Below are 13,818 nucleotides of genomic sequence, written 5' to 3' on the forward strand. Positions count from 1 at the left end.
ACCTGGACTCTACCTATCGACCCATCAACTCATAAACCGGGGACCAACGGCTTTACTTCCCATCCGAAGGAAGGCGTGATCAGAGATGTTATGCCTCAGAACATCCCGGCGGCGCCGACTGGGATTGAACCCAGGCCTGCTGGGGTGAGAGGTAATCACGCTTACCATTACACTACCGGCGCCGTTGGGAGGAAAACTTGAGGGCAACTCAAAAGACGTATGATATTAAATATTCGAAGTTTTCAAAAGATATTACATCCAAGTGGTTTAAATTCGTAGATTTCGACTTTTATTTTCCACAGTAACACTAAAAAAAAATTACAACATTTCATTTGAAAACTATAAGCCTTTCTAAACTCTTCTCCATGCAACCGCAAAAAAAGCAAATGGATTAACGTAATAAAATCGTTTTTTTTTTAATAATTTGTTCTTTTGGCTTAGACATTAGACATTAAATTAAAAAGCATTTTTATTTAATCAGCAGGTCTGAAAATACTACCATTTTCACATAACAGTATGTACGGGTATTTTATTATCGGACAAAAATCCCGGTATTTCCGATAAACCCAGTATGGTTTCTACCGGTTTTAAAACTCTTGTTGTAAGATGATTAAGATAATACGATGTGTTATGAAGACATTTGGAAACACGTTATGATTTTTTACCATGTCCACGAATGTTGTAAACTGTAAACTAAATGGCTATCGTTCCAGATAGCTGTAATTGACAAGTACCGATTTATTGTATTATGTTTGTAATCATCTTGACGTCATATCACGACCCTGTTTACGTCGCATCAGACTCTTAATTGTCCTTCATAATTTGAGCCTTATCGCTTGGACAATTTTTAGCGACATTGGACGAGTGATGATGCATTGCCTCAGTGAATGGTAGATGTTTACTGGGTTATTATTCCACCGATTTCCACGGAGATGTGCCAGTTTGATACCTATTACATGAAAAAAAACACGCCCAAAGATTGGAACTGGTTTCCAGTTGCTGCCACCGGTTATTGTTGGATTTCATTTGCTTTTTCGCGTGCAGTTTTGATACCGTTTATTTGAAACTTGTTGTCAATTTGCTAATTGTTAACCAAACGATATATTGGTGAGATGGATAATCATGCGGATTGATAATGAACGTCATCAAAAATAAATGACGCCTGAGCACCTGTGGTTCGGGTTCCTGATTATTTTTCTTGAGAAATATATCATGCTTGTTAAACATAATAAGTCATTATGGGCAGTGGTGCCGGTGGTGTAGTGGTAAGTGTGATTGCTTCTCACGCTAAAGGGTCTGGGTTCAATCCCAGTCAGCGGCACCGCCGGGATTTTCTGATGTATAACATCTCTGATCCACACCTTCCTTCGGAAGGGAATTAAATACGTTGGTGCCCGGTCTATGAGTTGATGGGTCAATAATATGTAGGATCCAAGTGTGGAAACTGCATACTGTCGGTAGAATTGGTACTCGGTACGGAAAACAAGATCGAAGAAAAACAAATCATGGATAAATAGTAATTATGGGTTTCTTACATTCTCTTTATGTATATTAGAGTAAGTCAAGTTTGAATAACTGATCACAACATCCTGTTCCCCACTGCTATTTCGATCTGTTATGAGGTCCCCAATGGATAGGAACTATTCATTAGTATCCTTAAAACCCATAAAACAGTATACATTTGGCAGCAAATTAAAAAACATAAAGATTTATGCATAATCAAGTAGTCCAGGTACAAGGCTACAAAATAAGCTAAGTAACATATTTTGCTATCTGGGTATGGCCTAGGCGTAGTGGTTAACATACATACCTCTCATCCATACTAAGTAACGCGTTCAAATCTCATCCTCGGACGAGTCACGAATTGGGGAGTTTGGTAAAGAGAGATGATCAACCCGAATCGTACCTTCCTCAAAGTTGTCCTTGCTCGCTTTCTACTATCTATGTACAATTTTCACACTGCCGTACCCGGAACGGAACGGAATTATCAACTGTATACTTTCATCTCCTCATCTATCGAATTAAAATGACCAATGCCCAAGATCACGCTTGATTTTCGTAGACACAAATCAACAAGTATACAGCTGCGGTTGATTTTGCAAGCTGTGATATCGCAGCTCAAATTATAACGCTAACAAAAATCACCAGCTGCAAATCTCAACAAATTGTGGTGAGATTGAGTTTAATGATTTTTGCTTTACACCCGAACGCAACCGAAACTTCCATCGCGGCTGGCAGCAGTCATTTCGTGTCTGCCATCGGTGAATAGTAAAAAGAGATAGCAAACTATATGGTAGAGAACTACTTCGGCCTAATCGCCCATTTTGGGCCTATCGAGCAGAATACTTCAAATAAATCCATGATTTCAGAGTTATCAAGTCAATTATACGTTTGGTACGATACTTTAGTTAATAAGCTACGAAACGAAGTCAATGAGAACGCGTGATATGAAGGTTTGCACCCATTATTCCCAAAAACGAAAGAAGTGCTCCGACCGAATCAATTTTTATCTTCATTCGATAGGCCAAAGTAAATTCATTGGCGTTTCAATGTCGTTTCAATGCGTTAGGCCGAGTTTAGAATCCGTAGGCTGAGTTTGGCGTCAAGAAGCAGTGTTAGACTTTTAACAATATCTCAACGATTGGTTTATCTTTATCAAATCTTACGGTACATACGGAAAGGTAAATAAATTTGAAAGCCATCAGTAATAATAACATTCCGTTTGATGCTAAACTGCGCTAGATTAAGAAAGACTAAGTGCAGGTTGTGCTTAACAGGCCGGAAATAGGGTAGTTAACCCCTTTCTATTTCTAAGAAAACGATTTGAAACGGAATCATTTTTGTGTCGAGTCAACTCTCCGCTTGATTTTTGCACGTTGTAAATAGTCTCGCAATATCAAAGGAGCTTGTAAAATCAATATCAAGCATGATATTTTGTTACAATATTACGCGTGATATTGAGAGCGTATGAGAGCGGAAAAATAAAATTTAATTGATGATTTTGCCAACACTGCGCAGAAGTAATAAAAAATAGTTAAACGATGGGTACCGAGGGGGGGGTTTTCGGCCATTTGGCCGAATGCCGTTGGGCCGAATGGGTCGTTTTTGCCGAATACTTGAAAAGAGATTTCTATTTTTTGAACACTACTAGATTCCTAAATGGCTGCCATTTGAACTTTTTTTTTTACTTTTCACAATTCTGGTTTTCTGACACTATAAATATGGAATTTTTCGTTAAATTGTATTTTGTATAGAACTGATTTTTTTTATTGTCGATGGATGCATTATTTTTTTAAGATCAGCTTTTAGTTATGTAATTGATATTTTCTTAGTCACCCTTTTCAACATGAGCAGTTCTTTGGAGTTTAGATGATATTATTATTTTTTGCACAGTAAACACAGCTTGTCATAGAATTAAAACATATTAGAATTTAAAAAAAGATGAGATTATTATTCTCCAACAGTTCTTTGGAATTTTTTGTCCCTTGATTTGTTTTCCGTCGATCTTGTTTTCCATACTGAATACCAATGCCACTGACGCCAGAGAGGCGGCTTCCACACCTGTACCCTACCCATCGACCCATCAGCTCATAGACCGGAGACCAACGGCTTGACTTCCCTTCTGATGGACGGCGTGATCACAGATATTATGTCTCAGAAAATCCCGGCGGCGCCGGCTGGGATTGAATCCAGGCCTTTTAGGGTGAGTCGCTTTTCTTTGGAGTTTAAATGTACTTTTTATACTTTGCACAGTAAACGCAGCTTGTTCTAAAATTTCAATAAATAAAAGATTTTAACATTTTAAAGAGATTTTTACTTCTTTCAAACATGAGCAGTTCTTTGGAGTTTTGTTGTTCGGCATTCGGCCAAACGACCCATTAGGCCAAACGGCATTCGGTCAAACGGCAATTGGCCAAATGGCCAAATTATCCCTAAATATCCATAAAAAATTTCATTTTTGATATTTAATCTGATTTTCATTGAGAGAGATCTTTAATCTTTTTTTTCTATTTTTAAAATGTGAGGTCTTGGAATATATTCAATGTCTGTCATCTTAAATATTTATCCTTATTGTAGACTGTTGGAAATTTTGATATATTTAATTCCGGAACATCAAAAGAATTTCTTTTGTTCTAGCTGAAGATAAATCGGTTCCAACATTATTAAGTTCAATAAAGAAAATAACGAGTTCGGTATACAGGATAGCATTTTTAAGTGTTTTTCCTCAAATGATTTGTGTATGTACTCTTATAATTATTTTTTCTAAAAATATGCTCAACAAGAGAAACCATAAATTCCTTGAGTAATGATTAAATTTCCAGATAATAGCTGGCTTTTCTTAGTAGTAGACTTGCGTTTGTTCGCCCATTTGCCGTTTGTTTATTGCGATTGTACTATTGTAATAACGCTAGCTGTTCTCGAGGATGGGCGCTGTATATATTTTTACTCTAAGCCTAATCTTTTCGGTTATGAAAATAGAACTTTTTCAAAAATCTCATCGGTGCTACCTCTACATCACGTTTTTTAGAGTTTCCGTGATTCAAAAGTTTTTTTTTGGAAACACCCTTAGCTACAAAATGGAGGGTGAACCAGAAGGTTTCATGGCAAAGTGTTATTTTGGACTATCCTAACCGTTTTTAGCGAAAAACCAAAATATAGAGAAATCAAAATTTTCGATATAATATTTTAAACGACTAAAATATATCCGTACCCTAATTAACAAAGCACAAGCAATACAAAATCTCAAATTGGCCACTTAATACTACAGGGGTGCACCAATTAACAAAACAAAAAGTTGCAATAGAAATGAAGAAAAAGGCAATAAACAAATAAAAAGCTTCTTTTAATAATTTGAATGTGAGTGGTGAAAGTGGCAAAAAGGGCAATAGCAAATACAATACGCTCAATTAAATAAGGATGAATCTCCACTTAGTTAGGAAATTTGAGCACTAAATAACTCACCTACGTCACCTGCAGTTGAACATATTTTCCCATAAAAGTGGCAAAATGAGCAATGTCATATTAAATAACCACGATTAATAAATCTAAAATGTCCCACACAAAGCGCACAGCTATCACTGTTTAAATCCAAATATGCTGTAAAATCGTGATTATTTCCCCAAAAAGAAAATGAAAATATCTTTTAAAAACTGAAAAAGTTCCAGAAACCAGGAAATAAATGTATGCTTGAACATGAGGATGAGCCATCGTAAAATATGAATCGTTCTTAAAGAAAAGAAAATAATTCATGTAAAAATGAGCAATTTAAAACGAACCCTGCGCAATATAAAATAATAAAAAATTCCAATGATATTCAGGAAATATTCCTTTAAATTGAAAGATTATGAGCCAACAACCCCGCTCTCTGTATTTTAAAATGTCAAAGAGGTATAAGAAAGCGGAACTTTCGTGCAAGCGGCGATTACCGCCTTTACCCTAAGCATAACATAGTTACTAAACCAGTCCATAGTCACCACTTGTCCATCTATAATTGTCACTGCTATTATGTATCTACTGTAATGTGCTGTTCTTGTATGTAAAAACCAACAATAAATCCACACAAAAACAGACATAACATATTGAATATTTCTCATTGTAAGACATCGTCGCTAAAACATTACCGCCATCTGTTGAGTACCATTTGGTGGGTAGTACGCTGAACAGATGGCGGTAGTGTGTAAACGCCCAACGCAAGGGAATTTACTATGCGCACCACAGGTGGCGGTACTACCAACTACGATACTTTCAAATTGGCCGTTAAATGCTTGTTCGATGAACAACTTATGAGTGTTATGTCTGTTTGTCTATGATAAATCTATACAGTTGTAGTTTGTATGGAATATGGGAAAACCAAATTGTTTGTCCATTTCCTTCTAGCCTTTATCCATATTCCATGAATTTCTATAGCTATTCTTGTGAAAAAGTTTCGACCGAACTTTCAAGTTCCATAAAGTTCAAATAAAGTTCGACAGAACTTTCTTCCCAAGCAATCAAAAGTTCCACATTCCAAGATAAAACCCGCTTTCAAGTTCCATAAAGTGCATATAAAGTTCCAACAGAACTTTCTAGCTACTTTAGAAGGTATAGAAATCAAAGGCTCCAAAAAGTTCCGATGCGTACTCATAGCAACTTGAAGTTCAAAAAAAGGTCCAAAAAGTATCCTTAACCACTTCTTAGGAACTTCAGGTAAGGCTGAAAACATGCCAGCAACAAAGTTCCTAACAAGTTCCCAGCGGAACTTCTTAGCAACTGGAAAGTTTCTAAAAAGATACGGGAAAGCCCACATGAAACAATTCGCACAAATCATTATCAGTAACAAAATGTCATGTACGTAAATATAAAAAAGATCAGTTCAGTCCGCATCGTGCTCTCTTGCCGTGCGGATCTATTTGCTTTTTGCTGAAGGAAGTGTTTCTACTACCTAAAGCTACAACAAATTTAAACAGCACTTTTCAGTGCTCAACCTGTAAAAATTTTCTACCTTGTTCAACTCTTATTCCTCTTCGATCCTTGTTTGGACCCTACCCGAGGTAATCCTTCTTGGATATCGGTTTGGAAAATTCCTCTTCGATCCTTCAGATTCTTATAGTAATCTGCTTGGAAGTCGATTTGGATAAAAATTTACTGCCGCCATGGCGCCTAAACGCAAAAGAAAGGGGCAAACTCTTGACCCCCCTTCTGATGAAATTAATTTGAGTAATCAATTTGATTTGCTCACGGATGATGAGAATGATCCATCATCCAAGAAAAATTCTAGTAAACTTTCCCGGCTTAATGCCAAGAAGGAAAAGATTCCCCCTATTGTGATAACCACTACCGATTTCCATGCTCTTCGCATGGAACTTTTGAATTTCGTGAAAGTTAAGTTTTCACTACAAATTGGACGTCGGGGTGAATGCCGTGTATTGGCTGAAACCTTGGACGGATTTAAATGTCTTCTCAAGTATCTTACTGAGAAGAAGCACAAATTTTTTACTTACGACACCAAAACTGAACGTGTGTTCAAGGTTGTCATGAAAGGACTGCCCAGTGGTGAATCCCTGGATCAGATCAAAGATGAACTGGCAAAATTACTTGGAGTTGTGCCACTCCAAGTAATCAAAATGAAAATGAAATCCCGTCCTGGCGATTCGCGCAACGGGATTTCTAATGATTTTTATTTAGTTCACTTCAAGTCTAGTGAACTAAACAACCTTAAGGCCTTAGAAAAAGCTAGCCTTATGCTCCATGTCCGAGTGAAGTGGGAACACTTCAGGAAGACTGGAGGAAATTTCCAAAACCTCACCCAGTGCCGTAAGTGCCAGGGATGGGGTCACGGAACTAAAAATTGCTACATGCCAGCTAAATGCATGAATTGTGGTGATTCCTCTCACGCAAAGGACGACTGTCCTGTGAAGGAAGATCCTAAGAAATTTAAATGTTCAAATTGTGGTGAAAACCACAAATCCAATTTTTGGGAATGTAAGACTCGCAAAGCGATCCTACAATCTCGTTCTAACCGTCAGGTAGGAAACGCTCCACGTTTCCGACCAGGTACAAATTCCTCTGCTGTTAACAACGGTCAGCGAGGAACAAATTCTACATTCGTACCCGTAGGTACAAATATCTCCCCTGCTTCAAATGTTTCATCTGTACCTACTCCCCTCGCTGCTAACAATGTTCAGCGAGTTAATGGAGCTACCTATGCTGCTATTGCAGCGGGTAGAAATCAAAATACTAACCAACGTTCTAACGGAAATTTTGACAATTTTGACTTAGGAAGCATTACTGCCCCCAAAATGGAATTTTTACAGAATTCATTAATTGACATGATTTCTGATATGCTTAAATCTAACTCCATGTTTGATGCTATTCAAACTGGAGTAAAATTTGCAAATAATATTGTCATGACTTTAAAATTCAGTAATGGATTTTAAAGCATTAAATATTGTAAATTGGAATGCTCGATCTCTTAAAGATAATGAAGACGAGCTATTTAACTTTTTAAGAGTTCATAACGTGCATATTGCCGTTATAACTGAAACGTTCCTTAAACCTGCCCATAAGGTTAAGAAGGACGCAAATTACTTGATTTATAGAAATGATCGTCTTGATGGACCCTGTGGTGGCGTTGCCATCATTATTCATAGACGAATCAAACATAAAATTCTTTCTTCATTTGAAACCAAAGTTTTTGAAACTTTGGGAGTTTCTGTTGAAACAAAATTTGGACAACTTACGTTTATAGCTGCCTATTTGCCATTCCAATGCGTAGGCCAGCAAAAGAATTTTCTCAAGGGTGACCTCCAGAAACTTACCCGTCATAGGTCTAAATTCTTCATTATTGGTGATTTTAATGCAAAACATCGCTCATGGAATAATGCGCAAAGCAATTCCAATGGTAATATTCTGTTTGATGATTGTTCTGCAGGTTATTACACTATTCAATATCCAAACAGCCCAACATGCTTTTCTTCTACAAGAAATCCCTCCACTATTGATTTGGTCTTAACTGATTCATGTCAACTTTGTAGCCAATTGGTTACCCATGCTGACTTCGGTTCTGATCACCTTCCAGTAACTTTTGAAATATCCCAAGAAATAATTTGTAATCCCAACAGCTCTACTTTCAATTACCATAGAGCTGATTGGGAGCAGTATCGAACATTTATGGAATATAACTTCGATCCAAACATTCCTTTGCAAACCAAAGATGAAATTAATTATGCTCTTGAATCTCTGACTACTTCTATAGTTGAAGCAAGAGCTGCCTCAGTACCAAAATGCGAGGTTAAATTCGATTCAATTATAATAGACGATGATCTTCAGCTCTTGATCCGTCTTAAAAATGTCCGTAGGAGACAATATCAAAGAACACGCGATCCTGCCATGAAAGTTATCTGGCGGGATTTGCAAAAACAAATTAAAAAGCGATTCTCTGCCCTGAGGAACAAAACTTTTGAAAATAATATTTCTAAATTAGACCCTTTTGGAAACTCACAAAAATTTTGAAAAAACCTCAAAAGGCTATTCCAGCGCTTAAAGAAGGTGGTAAAATTTTGATCACAAATTTGGAAAAAGCTCAGAAACTTGCTAAGCAATTCGAGAGTTCCCATAATTTCAGTTTGGGTCTTACTAGTCCTATTGAGAATCAGGTTGCTCGGGATTTTCTGAATATTTTCTCTCGGGAAAATATTTTTGATGATTCCTGGGGGACTGATTTGGACGAAGTAAGGTCTATAACTAAAAATTTTCAAAATATGAAAGCTCCAGGTGATGATGGAATTTTCTATATCCTCATCAAAAAACTCCCAGAGAGTACCTTGTCTTTCTTGGTAAAATTATTTAACAGATGTTTCCATTTGGCATACTTTCCTGATAAATGGAAAAATGCAAAAGTTGTTCCAATTTTGAAGCCGGATAAAAATCCAGCTGAAGCTTCTAGCTACCGCCCAATAAGTTTGCTTTCTTCAATAAGTAAACTTTTTGAAAAGATAATTTTGAATAGAATGATGCTTCACATCAATACGAACTCAATTTTTGCAGATGAGCAGTTTGGATTTCGCCATGGGCATTCAACTACTCATCCACTCTTAAGAGTTACCAATTTAATTCGTTCAAACAAATCGGAAGGCCACTCAACTGGAGTTGCTCTTCTAGACATAGAAAAAGCATTCGACAGTGTTTGGCATGAAGGTTTGATTGCTAAATTGAAAAAGTTTAATTTTCCACTTTATATTATGAAATTAGTTCAAAATTATTTAACTGACAGAACTCTGCAGGTAAATTATCAAAATTCCAAATCTAATCGACTACCTGTTAGAGCAGGAGTTCCTCAGGGTAGCATTCTTGGGCCTATATTGTATAACATTTTCACTTCGGACCTCCCTGATTTGCCTCAGGGTTGCCACAAATCTTTGTTCGCTGATGACACAGGCATTTCCGCTAAAGGAAGAAGTCTTCGTGTTATTTGCAGCAGACTTCAGAAAAGTTTAGATATTTTCTCTTCTTATTTACAAAAATGGAAGATTTCTCCCAACGCTTCCAAAACTCAACTTATAATATTTCCACATAAGCCCAGGGCTTCCTTTTTGAAACCTAGTAGTAGTCACATAGTCACTATGAACGGAGTTCCAATTTCCTGGTCAAACCAAGTGAAATATCTTGGATTAATACTTGACCATAAATTAACTTTTAAAGATCACATTGAGGGCATTCAAGCCAAATGTAACAAATATATAAAATGTTTGTATCCTCTTATAAACAGGAAATCCAAACTTTGCCTGACGAATAAACTTCTAATATTTAAACAAGTTTTTAGACCGGCCATGCTTTACGCTGTGCCAATATGGTCTAGTTGCTGCACTACCAGGAAAAAAGCACTTCAAAGGATTCAGAACAAAATTCTGAAAATGATTTTGAAGTTGCCTCCCTGGTACAGTACAACCGAAGTACATAGAATTTCGAATGTTGAGACTTTAGCACAAATGTCCAACAAAATAATTAATAATTTCAGGCAAAAATCGTTGTAATCCTCAATTGCAACGATTAATTCCCTTTATACTTAGATAAGATTTAGTTTTAGTTTTTAGTTTTAAGATATCAATTGTTATACTGACATGCAGGTTAAAAAACCTGTTTAAAATACTGAATTGCCAAGACATGAACAATGTAAAAACACTTAGATATATATCATAACAATTAAGGCTGGTACGTTACTGCAGTAACTGGAGCACCTAGGTTAAAATGAAATGTAATTTATTTTGAATTTGGAACAAATAAAGAGTTAAAAAAAAAAAAAAAAAAAGATCAGTGGCTCAAATAAATCATAATTTTCGTATATATGCAGTGCATCAATATTCTATCCAAACATTAATAAACAATTAAAAGGAAATTTTTGACGTAGGACTACGTCTTTGATTTCTATATGGGGTACACTTTGTGAAAACCGAAAATGGAACATGTAACAAATTAAGAAAGATTTTGAACGTTAATAACTCAGCTCCCCCTGGTCCAATTTCAATAATTTTATCACCAATCGATCAGAAATATGGCTACGCGTCGATAACAATGCTTCCGAATGTTGATTTTCAACAAGAAACAATTGAAAAACTGGTAAATGTCCAGCATTGTCCAAAAGCGTCGAATTAACTAACAAATCCACCAATTACCTACATGCATATGCTGCTTCCCCAGCACAGTCGTCAGAGAGTAGTAAGTAGACGAAACAAGTCGAAGTGGCATTCGCCTCTGATCCTCGGGCGCATGCGAATAGGGAGGATGGAATTGCGTAATATTTTGTACACTCATCGCCATACTCAGAACCACACGCTCCCAACGACCACACCACTGTGTGGTGGTGTTCGGTCGTCGAAATTAGTAGCAGCAGTAGCAGCAGTAGCAGTGCTTTCGGCGTGTGGCGTTGAAAATTGTTCTCCAGTAACAACGAAAGGCTACCTGCAAGCAGTGAGCTGCAGAGCCCACATAAGCCCACAGAGCCCACTCTTCGTGAGTCGCTGCGGGTCGGTCATCTGTGCCAAGTGTGTCACCCTCGCTCCAAACGACATACAGCTCGACAGCCTCATCCGTGTTGAACACCAGCTCAGCATTACTCAACCATCACTACAAAACGGTCCTTTTCAGGACCACCATAAATTTGTTAAGAGTATTATTTGGACATTTGTCAAGGTCGTCAGTTCCCGCAAGCAGCTAGCTATCAAGGCTCAACCTGGTCTCTATAGAAGGTGTGGAATTGTAGGCCCGAATGTATTGGTGAGATTAATCATCGTCCAACCATTTTCCAGAACACACTGGTAGGAAGTGTTAAAAATCCATATATAATTCGAGAGAAGTGGGAATAATTCGCTTTGGGAGTATATTCAGTCCCTAGAAAGCCAATAAAATCAAATTTTTGAGAAAATTAGCTCTCATGAGTTCAATCTCTCGAAGTCCCTCCTTTTTTACATATTCTGCACAAACGATACTTTCCGCCCCGCCCCATTCATATAATTCGGAAGGAAATCCTGTGAGGGGTGATTTGAATACACTTTAATACCAAAATGCACAAAACTTAAAAATTCATATAGGGGAATTTACGTATTCTCGGCAACCTAAGCAGCGACCATCTTTCTATAGCCTTTTTCTCTAAGGAACGCACACATATGCAGTATTGGTTTGTTTACAATCTTTTGCTGCCAGCTGCTCTAACAATTTCAGTCGAAAGAATTGTCAAAAACTGTTTTGAAACGCTTTTACAAAGCTCCAATCTTCTCTAGTGAGAGCGAGTATTGTCGGCAACCAGTTTTTCTTCGGCAACCGTTCCATTTGGACTGCATGTAAATCTGCTGTTCTATTATCGGCAACTCGAAATCAGCTACAATTTGTAGTGCGTGTGTTGCGTTTCAAGAAAACCTTGCTAGATTGCTTTTTCTCAGTGGTAAAAATATAGTCAAATTGAAGCTGAAAGCATAAAGAATCGTTTGTATGCATTTAGCAAGTGTTTTCGTAAGAAAATCCAGTGAAAATAGTGTTTCAATTTGGGTTGCCGAAAATAGTCTGTCATGCCGAAGCCGTCATTTCCCCTATAACAAAAAAAAATCAAAATACACCTTTTAAAGTCGGGTAGATGAATCGAAAATACTTTAGTTGACAGTAGTACCTTGGATTCTCTTCATCAACTTTCTCTTTAAAATAAATATTACAAATTTGATACGCTTACAAATAAAAAACGGAAAGAGTTAAGATAATTGATGATTGATCAATTAAAAGAACTAAATGTTCACATTTGTTCCGTCCACTAGCGGTCCTACGTCAAGCTTCCGTTCGTGTCTCTAGGCACAGACCCTTCTACTTTTTGGATTATAACTTGTGTATTCGGCATATGATCTACGAACGCTTACCACTGCGGGCAAACACCAATTTAAAATTCATCAAGGTGTTGTGTTTCGTATTCAAGTCTGTCAGATGGTACTTAAATCTACAACAGTAGGCGGGACAACAGCTCACTTCAATATATCTCAGATGGCGTAGCGGTTTGTGCTAGGGCTCTCACGCTGAAGGACTGGAATTTATTCTTCAAACAGCTATAATACTATGTACTACTAATGCTGATAAATACACGTCCTCATATCTGGTTTCAGAAATAACTTTCATAAAGACCTGACTTTAGAATAAACTTTCATAAAAGTGCGATCTAAATATAAAATTGGTGTATAGGACAAAAACCTTTTTTTAACTTATTTTCTAAAAGTGCCGTGCAAGTTTCGCCAGAAGCTGCTTAGAATGCTCTTCAATAATGGTACCGGAACTTTCATGCTCTTATAACGATTTAAAAATGAGGCTGCTTAGAATTCTATAGACCACCTTTAACCAAGCTGTTTCAGGCTCAAATAGCCCTTTATCAGAACTTTTGGATACTTGGGTAGTAATTAGTTGTTTTATAGCGAATTCGTTTATTATCGGGGTTGGAACCAGTTCCAACCCTGTGCGAAACCGAACTTTTTGCCAGTGCGAACCTCAACCTGAGCTGGGTTTTAAAAACAAACGATCAAACTGACGTTTGTCAGAAAACAAGCAGACCCAATCTTGATACCCGATCCAGGTTGGAACTGAATAATAAACAAATTCGCTATTAGAGAGCTATCATTTTTAAAGCTTAGCAATATTTTTTTCATGATTTATTTTCCGTGCTGAGCACCAATGCTACCAACGCCAGGGAGGAAGCTCCCACATCTGGATTCAAATGGTTTGTGCCAAGTCAGTTTCTTACTAAATAAGTTCAAACTTTGGAAGGCTTATCAGGGCCCAATTAGGAACCGTTTGAGCACTGTGGAGCAAACA

General features: G+C 37.2%; 2 protein-coding genes across 2 annotated transcripts in view; both read left to right on the forward strand.

The window, feature by feature from the left end:
- Nucleotides 1-9,512, forward strand: part of Mtpalpha (monolysocardiolipin acyltransferase Mtpalpha) — a 221,644-nt gene extending 212,132 nt beyond the window's left edge. Inside the window, exon 7 of the transcript XR_010518216.1 lies at nucleotides 9,501-9,512. The gene's annotated coding sequence lies outside the window, so the exon portion shown is untranslated. The remainder of the gene's footprint in view (nucleotides 1-9,500) is intronic.
- The window catches only part of LOC135707248 (non-lysosomal glucosylceramidase), a 352,494-nt gene that overhangs the window by 335,116 nt on the left and 3,560 nt on the right, over nucleotides 1-13,818 (forward strand). The window lies entirely within an intron of this gene.

The sequence above is a fragment of the Ochlerotatus camptorhynchus genome, unplaced genomic scaffold (assembly GCF_037179485.1).
Source record: "Ochlerotatus camptorhynchus isolate MF236.1 unplaced genomic scaffold, CSIRO-AGI_Acam_v1.1 ptg000306l, whole genome shotgun sequence".
In the NCBI taxonomy this organism is placed as follows: domain Eukaryota; kingdom Metazoa; phylum Arthropoda; class Insecta; order Diptera; family Culicidae; genus Ochlerotatus; species Ochlerotatus camptorhynchus.